The sequence below is a fragment of the Lissotriton vulgaris genome, chromosome 10, assembly GCF_964263255.1.
Source record: "Lissotriton vulgaris chromosome 10, aLisVul1.2, whole genome shotgun sequence".
In the NCBI taxonomy this organism is placed as follows: Eukaryota; Metazoa; Chordata; class Amphibia; order Caudata; family Salamandridae; genus Lissotriton; species Lissotriton vulgaris.
The window spans coordinates 199,605,384-199,614,262 of NC_141698.1; the positions used below are offsets into that span (position 1 = coordinate 199,605,384).

General features: G+C 48.7%; 1 protein-coding gene across 1 annotated transcript in view; it reads right to left on the bottom strand.

The window, feature by feature from the left end:
* MYD88 (MYD88 innate immune signal transduction adaptor) overlaps nt 1-3,629 on the bottom strand; it is a 59,810-nt gene extending 56,181 nt beyond the window's left edge. Inside the window, exon 1 of the mRNA XM_086940878.1 lies at nt 3,139-3,629. The gene's annotated coding sequence lies outside the window, so the exon portion shown is untranslated. The remainder of the gene's footprint in view (nt 1-3,138) is intronic.
* Nucleotides 3,630-8,879: the final 5,250 nt, after the last annotated feature.

The window sequence follows — 8,879 nt, forward strand, 5'->3', positions numbered from 1 at the left end:
CACTACAAGAATATTGAAATAAGTACTATAAACAAGCATCTGCAATGCAATAGGCCTCACAATTACGAGAGTCTGAGCTGTTGGTATTTTTAACGACAAAGTCTCATTTATGTTTTGGTTTTAAAAAAAATAAATAAAAGGCATTGTCATTTACAATGCCAATAGCTCAAACTCTCAGAAATTGGAGACCTATTGCATTCCAAATGCTTGAAGGCATAGCTGAGTTGTCCCCTTCTGTCTCCCATGGCCCCTGAAGTACTCCCCGTTTGCTAGGGATTAAATAGATAAGCTGATAGTCACAACTGCGCACGAGAGACCCTCCTGCAGTAAGAGAAACTCATTAAAGAAAATCGTGCTGCTCCTTACAGACTAAAGAAGACATACCGTGTAACAACTGAAGTAAAAGGGCCAGTCCTCATGGGAGGTTACAAATGAAGACAAGGCGCTACTAAGGAGGGACTAACAAGCCTAATAACGAATCTGAAGCCAGCATTTACAAAGGACGAAACAAGCCAATGACAAATATGGGCGGAGAGTCTCACAGAGCAGAGCATGCACTGCCCAGGCTCGACCTAAAAACTGGCATCTTATTTTAGAAGCTTTGTTATGTTTCAATTGTGTTATGCCTTCCTCCTCCAAATTAAAGAGACATGTCTGTACCTTCACAGGCCTCTGTGAAATCCATATAGTTTTCAATTCGATCAGCCCTCCAAAATAATCTCAGATTTTTATGTTTTGAGTTTAAAACCCCCAAGTACAAATTAGTTGGTAAAAACAAATATAAAGAGGTGGACAAGCGTGAAAATTCACAGAAAGAGCTGAGCAAGAGCAGAGACAGGAAGGGGTCTTACTTAATGTTAATGTCGTATACTTGTAAAGCGCACAGCTGCCCCAGCAAAGGGGCGTCCCGGCGCTGTATACCGCTGGGGAACCCATCCTGGCTTTCCCTGTGAGATGGTCCCTCCTGGGCACCTCCAAGGTGAAGACAAGCATCCCCGGCGCTGATGGGGCCGTTAGTAGAGATTAAGCAAGCTATTGCCCAGAGTTGCTGAGTGGGACCCATGGTTGTAGTAGGCACCGAGGCGAGAATTATCGAGTCCGCTGACCATGGCCCAAGACCCTGCCGCGTCGGGAATCGAACCCTGGTCCCGGGTCGACCTCTGCTTCCGGGTCTGCCGCCTCTAACCAGTGAGCACACACCACTTGGTTGGCTCGAAGAGCACAAGCCGAGTCATTCACAGATTCACAATGTAAATTGTGCAGCCAACAGCATCGAAAAACACAATAGAGGTTATTTAAGTTAAAAATAGGTTAGTTCATGAATGCTTATGTTTCTCTTCAGTACAATAGATTATATATCTCTGCACTGACATTTGTTAAAAATACTTTTTTTTTTAAACAAACGTTTTATCACCTTCAACAAACCGACAGAATCGCATTGAGAGAACCAAGAGATGGTCATTTACAACGTATAGCTGGGCAATATCAATGTTGTCATGTGGAGCAACATTAGTGTCTATTAAACCATATGTGGGCATTTTAGGTAGCATTCATCCTGAACTAAATTTCTTCAAGGTGGTCCCATATTTGACAGTTAAGTAAAATGATTTGCACATTATCGGGCAAATGAAGAAGCGGAGATCTGAACCCAATGTTCCTGGTTATATATAGAATTATTTCAACCACTGGCTGAATATCTCCTTCTCTGCCCCTTTACTCCCAACGGATAGTGTTTTGTGTTAAATCATTATTCGATTCAAAAGACGTTTAAAAAAGTCAAACTACTTTCTTCCTCAATGTAAGAGAAGGGAGGAGGCTATTTTTAAATTAATGGCACGCCTTTCCTTTCAGTGCATGAAAAGCGCAGAGGGTCACCACCTCAATGACAGCATTTACACTGATTATTAAATCAACAAGACTGACTCAATCCCCACGGGTTTTCAACGGGACGCTTGTGAACTGCAGCTCACACACAGAAAAAACGCACCTTTTTAGATTTTGTACCATCAACTGTCAAGTGGCTTCAATTTTATTTTTATCTTTTAATATTGCAATAGGGAGGGGCAGAAATAGCTCGATTTTGGCTTGCAAGTGCCTATGGGACAAGGGCCAAGCCAGAGCCAGTCATACAGCCTGAACCTTGCTTGTCTTGCAGGTTGTTACAGACACAGTCCCACTTTTACTGTATATGCACCACCACCCACCGCATAATTTGCAGATTCCAACAAAAAATAACATGGAGTACAATTTCAAACAGATCAAAAGTGACAAAAAACACAGCAACTTAGTTGCTGCATTCAGGCGTTAACATGGTAACAATAAAGTGAATATTTTCCCTTGACAGTGTAAACTTCTGTGACAAAAATGGCGAAATAATGGTGCCACCTTATGCCACATAATTTGCCATTTCTTGCTGCAGAATTTGGTCGTCCATTTCTGCTTAATTCCACTGGCTATGAAACTACTTTATGAATGTACAAAGTAAAGAGTATTTGGCTAACTTTAAAGTTCGATAGCAGTAAACGACACTTTCAAGAGCCTTCATTATTACGTTGGCTTATTTTAAAAGACCCAGCTGTCTTCTATCCCGCCACCATTCAAAAACAACCTGGCGCTCTGTTGGTTAAGCACCACTAAACGCTGTAGCTAAATTACTGAACCTGCCTGGCGGCTTGCGACACCATACCAAAAAATAAAAAACGACAACATTGCTGCGTTGTTATTAATGGTCGTGAGCCATCAATATTCGAGGACAAGGTTGGTAATGGGGGGTAAATAACAACGTCTTCTATTTTAAACATGATATCGAACAAGTGGAAAACACGAAGAAAGCACCCGAGTACTAAAGAAAGAAGCCAGAATGACCGAAGCAAGCACTACCGTAGAATTTGCACCGATTCATGGTAAAGCAGTGAGCCCTTCCAGAATGTTTCACAAACACAAAAGCCTCGTCAGGGGTAGTAAGCTCTGTATAAATCTAGCTTCAATACGATGCATAATAAAAGCATGGCAATTCAAGGCTACTAAAAAGGACATATACAATGAATAAATTTAATTTGATTTAAAGCGAATGCCCTCTCAAAACCTGCAGCCTTCAGACTAGACATTTATATAACATTTTTCTCTTAGTGACCGTACCTGAGCTGCGGTGTCTGCCTATTTCGAGCTGGAACCAGGAAGCGCTTTCCGAAGTTGACAGCCAGGCGTAGAGCCACACATCCTGCAACTAAAGTTCTGTTTTTTTTTTCAGGTTGAGCCATATGAGAAGTATAGGGGTGACGGGGTGAGGACGTTTTAACGAAACAAGAAGCAAGCGCTCCGTTTTTCAATGCAGGCGAGTAAATATTTCTCGTGAGCTTTAAAACATCTTTCAAGAAATTCGTAAGCAGCTGCCAGTTTGCAGGGAAACGATTTGGGAGTTCGTGTTGCTTAAAAACTCCACCCCGAATATACGAAAGTGGAATGACCCAACACAGGAAGTTAGTTTCCTGGCAGGCTCCCCCCAGCCGCCGAGGAAGTACATGAAATATTTTGTTGCTCAATATCTGACTTGGAAACGCCGCAGATGTTTTTACTTCGTCAACAGAAAGAAAGGGTGCCGTGTGTATATCTTTGCGTCATCGCCCTGTAATGTTCCCTGTGCATTTCAGTTCTTAATTTAGTTGCAGTAATTCGATCACATACACCTGAGTGACGTGGGAGACAGCCTCTTTTTTCTTGCAAAAAAAGTTTCTAGAACTTATATAAGGATTTCTCCTTAAAGCTTCCGTCAGTCCAACGCTAGGTAGGGGGGAAGTTAAAGTCCCCCTATTTCTTCTTGTAAAATCTCCCTCTCAGCTTCTTCCAAATGATAAAAACTTTAGTGGGCGACAGTCTGACAATGCTCTATTGTCTCTCACAACTATCTTGAAGAGCAAACTGTAGAACTCTCAAATTTCCCAAGTCGATGAGTATATAATGAGATAACCAGGACTACAAATCCCAAAATGCAAATGAGTGTGTTTCACCTGGACCGGGGAAATATGAGCGCACCACAAACTCTTATGTAATGACTCTTCTCTTTCACACTACACACAACACTCTTAAATCAAGGGTTACTGTCTAGCTCTAGGTCTGTCATGACAATCAGGGTTCGGGGCATTAAAGTTTTGCAATTTGCAAGCTGGCTTGTGACTGCCACAACAAATTGTTGTTAAGCACTAAAGGTCCCAAATGCCAGACTCACAAAATAATGGCTAGCAAACAAATTTGCAAATCGGTAAATTAGTGACTCTCTTAACTGACATTACCAAATTGTGATTCTCAATTGATATTTACTAAAGATTTGCGAATAGTGGCAAAAACACACTCGTAAATCACCATGAAGCAGGAACAGGCGGAAGCCAGGTGCAAAGCTTAACAAAGGGCCCACAATGTTTTTTTTCTAAAATGACTCCTCTGCGTGCCGTGGCGAGGGTAATAGCCCGATTATCATACATGCCAACATTTTAGAAGAGGAAGTAGGAAATAAAAATAAAAATTCTGGAGAATGTATTTCTCCCATTGACTTCTACTGAAGCCTGAATCTATTGGCCTGGATGGAATTTCCAAGTGTGCTGATGCAGGATCGGATATGAGAAATGCAAATATAAGTTTTTTCCTTATCTGTCGGGAGCACGGAGAAAGCACTATAGCAGGCAAAGTGAGTGTGACAAACATGTTGTACAGTCTTCTGCAGGAGCAGGTTACTGGCAGTGCATACTCCAAGTCGCACTAAACCAGTCCATGACGGCTGAAACTCAGCGAGAAATACGGTTTTTGCATGCACAAATTGGGAGGCGGAAGAACAGCCTTGAAATCTATAGTCTTACGCCTGAATCAGGAGGGTTGGCACGTACCTATAATCTTCGTTAGTCTGAGATATACTCTTTCCCTTCACGGTCCTTAGAATTGAGGCTAATCTTTCCCCAACAGCCTACTCATAAGCTTTTTTTTATTTTTCTCATGAGCCGCACCTACAAAAGGCAACTCCACCACTTGCTCTTCTTGTGCTTAACAAGTAATCAAAATCCAGGGGCGGCTCCTCTGCTATGGCAGAGGAGCATTGCCGCCAGTTGCAGCTGGCATGGCACGCAGGGGGGGTCGCGTGGGATGGAGCATAATGAAAAAAAAATAACTTACCTTTCCGCCGGATTCAGAGTCTCTGCTCCTGCTCTCCTGTCTCCGCTCCAGGAACAGGAAGCAGGCAGCCAGGCTCCCTCCCCTAAGCCAATCACAACACTCCAAGCATTGTGATTGGTTTGAGCGCCGCTTAGCAGGGGCATGTTCTCCCTGCTGGCTTTAATGTCGCCTGCATGGAGAAGGGGAAACTGTGCATGACTGGTTTGGGTGGCCCGAGAGGGCCGACCAGTCATTGCGCACTTAAGAGGGGGTAAACCACTCTTCTCCTACTGTGTTAATAGAGTGTTGGACTTGGCCCTTTTTTTGGCTAAAGTTCCATAAACTTTTTGCTTTCCCCCTAGACCTTTTTTCTGACATGGTGTTGCCAATTTAGATGCTTTCGACACTTTGCCACTGCTGATCAGTGTCAAAGTTCCGACCCTTGACCTTGCTCTTGCCAGGTCGCTTCTCTGCCGCCGCACAGCTCCACCAGTGCGTCGCTGCCTCCCCTTGCTGCTGCCGCCGTTCGTGAGTTCCATTCCGCTGTGCCCCTGAGCTGTGTGACTGTCATTGGCTTTTAGTATTTTGTTGTCACTGTTAGCATTTTGTTTCTTTATTGCTTGTACTTTTCCCTGGGCGATTCCCCCACCTCCCCCCTTTTTCACTTCCGTACCCCAGCCTGCCTCTTCTTTCCCGCAGCTGCCCCCCGCGGCCCTGCAACCTCGCCGCCCCGCCTCCCAGCTGCTCCTCCCTTCCAGCCTTAAATGGCAGCCGCTGCGTGGCCGCTCAGTGGACGCGCGCCTCTGGTGCGCCAGAGGCAAGCCCGTCTGCGCCCGTCCGCACCTGGACCGCGCCCAGTGCCAGGACCCCTGGACCCCGCACACGCCACACCTCCAGATCCCGATATGACGCCAACACCCTCCACGCTCTCAACACCGGCCGAGACCACCACTGCTTCCAGGCTGCACCGAAACGCACCCACGGACCCTTCTCCTGCCACAACTGCAACTTCACATGCGACAGGACCGCCAAACCTCCGGGGATTGAACCCAACCACCTCCGCTGCATCCTCCTCAACACCTGCTCAGCATCCAAACACCCCGTCGAGCTCTGGGACCTGCTCGACACATCCGCCCCAGATGTCGCCTTCCTGACCGAGACCTGTTGGAACAACTCCTCGGCGCCCGACATCACCATAGCCATTTCAGACGGCTACAAGATCTCCCGCAGAGACCGCACCAACGGCGCCGGAGGAGGAATAGCCATCGTTCACAAGTCCACCTTCCGGGTCCACACCCTCACAGATGACTGCCTCAACTCCGCCGAACTCCTTCACTTCCGGATCCACAGCGACCCCAACACCACCCTCAGAGTATAACTCGTCTACACACCTCCCGGACCTCGGGCCCTCTTCAGCAACTCCATCGCTGACCTCGCCAGCACCCACGCACTCGCCTCTACGGACTACATCCTCCTCGGGGACCTGAACTTTCATCTAGAAAATAACAACAACTCCAACTCCACTGCCCTGATCGACAACCTCGCAAACCTCAGCCTCCGTCAACTCGTTACTGAACCCACCCACGCCGCCGGCCACACGCTTGACCCCATCTTCTCCACCAGCACCCACGTCACCTTCAACCACACCTCCAAACCCCACTGGACCGACCACCGCTGCATCCACTTTACCTTCAAGAAACCAACCACACACCACCGCACCCAACGGCTCCCCCACCATTGCTGGAGCAAAATCACCGAAGACCAGCTGACCTCCACACTAGCCCAGAACGCACCCACCGACCCCACCAACACAGACGCCGCCGCCCGAAATTTCAGACAGTGGATCAACGACTGTGCCAACACCCTCGCACCACTCAAGAAACCCTCCACCAACCACTCCAGCAAGAAAGCCGCCTGGTTCACCGAAGAACTCCAGACCTCCAAACGCACACGCCGAAAACTGGCGAAGAAGTGGCTCCACGACCGCACACCAGACAGCTACGCAGCCCACAAAGACGCCATCCGCAGACACCACTACCTCATCAGAACAGCCAAGAGATCTTCCTTCAAAGCCCGCCCGGACAACAACGCACACGACAGCAAAGAACTCTCCAACATAGTTAAAGAACTCTCCAACGCCAACACCAGCACAAACGACATCCCGCCCTCACAAGACCTGTGCTACTCACTGGCCAACATTTTCCATCGCAAGACCGCCGACATTCACAACAGCTGCAACACCTCACCTGCCTCGACCGCAACAGACCCCACCCCGAACACCACCTGCACCACCCAGCTGACCTCCTGGTCCCACGTCAACGACGACGAGACACGCAAAGTCATGAACTCCATCCTCTCTGGATCCCCTTCAGACACCTGCCCACACCACGTTTTTAACAAAGCAGACGCAACCATCGCACCCCAACTACGGAAGGTCATCAACATCTCCTTCGCCTCAGCAACATTCCCGGAAAGCTGGAAGCACGCCAAATTCAACACCCTCCTCAAGAACTTCCGGCCCATCTCCCTGCTCCCCTTCCCGGCGAAGGTCATCGAGAAAATCGCCAACATGCAGCTAACCCGCCACCTCGAGGACAACAACATCCTAGACCCATCCCAGTCAGGATTCAGACGTAACCACAGCACCGAGACAGCCCTCATCGCAGCCACAGATGACATCAGTGCCCAACTAGACAACGGCGAAACGTCAGCCCTCATCCTCCTGGACCTGTCAGCCGCCTTCGACACGGTCTGCCACCGCACACTAAGAACACACCTCCAAGAAGCTGGAATCCAGAAGAAGGCCCTGTACTGGACCACGTCTTTCCTCTCTGGTAGAACCCAGAGAGTCCGCCTCCCACCCTTCCAATCAAATGTCTCTGAAATCATCAGCCCAACCCTGTTCAACGTCTACATGGCCCCTTGCACAAGTGGCCCACCGGCACGACCTGAACATCATCTTTTACGTCGACGACACCCATCTCATCCTCTGCCTGACCAAGGACCCACACTCCGCCAAAACCAACTTCCACGAGGGAATCAAAGCAGTCGCCGACTGGATGACGAACAGCCGCCTGAAGCTAAACTCGGACAAGACGGAAGTCCTCATCCTCGGCCCCAACCCCTCCGCATGGGACGACTCCTGGTGGCCGACCACACTGGGAACAGCTCCAACACCCACGGACCACGCACGCAACCTAGGATTCATCCTCGACTCATCCCTCTCCATGTCTAAACAGGTCAACACCGTCTCCTCCTCTTGCTACAACACTCTCAGCATGCTCCGTAGGATATACAAGTGGATCCCGACCGAAACCAGAAGAACAGTGACCCAAGCCCTCGTCAGCAGCAGACTGGACTACGGAAACTCCCTCTATGCAGGAATCCCAGCCAAACACCAGCAACGATTTCAACGCATCCAAAACGCCTCCGCACGACTGATCCTCAACGTCCCCAACCACAGCCACATCACCCCCCACCTCAGAGATCTGCACTGGCTCCTGTCAACAAGAGGATCACCTTCAAGCTCCTCACCCACGCACACAAAGCACTCCACAACACTGGTCCAACCTACCTGAACAGCAGACTCAATGTCTACACCCCCGCTCGCCAGCTCCGCTCCGCCAGCCTCGCCTTCGCCGCCGTCCCACGCATCCAACGGACATCCTCCGGTGGCAGATCCTTCTCCTTCCTTGCCGCCAAGACCTGGAACTCCCTCCCCACCCACCTGCGACTGACCC